The sequence below is a fragment of the Tupaia chinensis genome, unplaced genomic scaffold, assembly GCF_000334495.1.
Source record: "Tupaia chinensis unplaced genomic scaffold, TupChi_1.0 Scaffold000323_1, whole genome shotgun sequence".
Lineage (NCBI taxonomy): Eukaryota > Metazoa > Chordata > Mammalia > Scandentia > Tupaiidae > Tupaia > Tupaia belangeri.
Window position 1 is genome coordinate 1701010 of NW_006159817.1, and position 557 is coordinate 1701566.

Consider the following 557-nt stretch of genomic DNA (forward strand, 5'->3'; position numbering starts at 1 on the left):
AATAAATAAATAAATAAATAAATAAATAAATAAAAATAAAACAGCAATCAACCCTCAGAGGTCCCTGATTCATTCTCTGGCTCCAAGTCTGGAACCTCGGCCTCCCTGACCATCCATCTCAAGGCTCCAAACTGAGGACAAGGCCGATGATCACTGCTCACACGGAACAGTGGCCTCAGAGCTCACACAGAACAGTGGCTTCAGAGCTTGCACAGTGCTCCAGGGCAGGGGTGAGTGAGATAAGAACCCACTGTCTGCCCAGCCCTGGGGCTCCTCTGCTCAGCACCCACCATGGCCAAGTCAGTTGCTTCCTTTGTCTGTCTGGCCTGCAGCTGGGGCCTGAGCTCCTGTCCAGTGACATGCATCTGGGGAACCTGTCCTTACTCACGCAAACTCTGCCCCAGACCCTGTCTTTAGTATGACACAGTGTGTATTTTCCCCACACGCAGAGGACCCGTCTCTGAGTCTGCATGTCCTACAGTTCACACACACAGCAGGCATTTCCTCTCAGGTCTAGAGGCTGGAAGTCCAGTTCCACTTGTCAACACCTGCTTCCT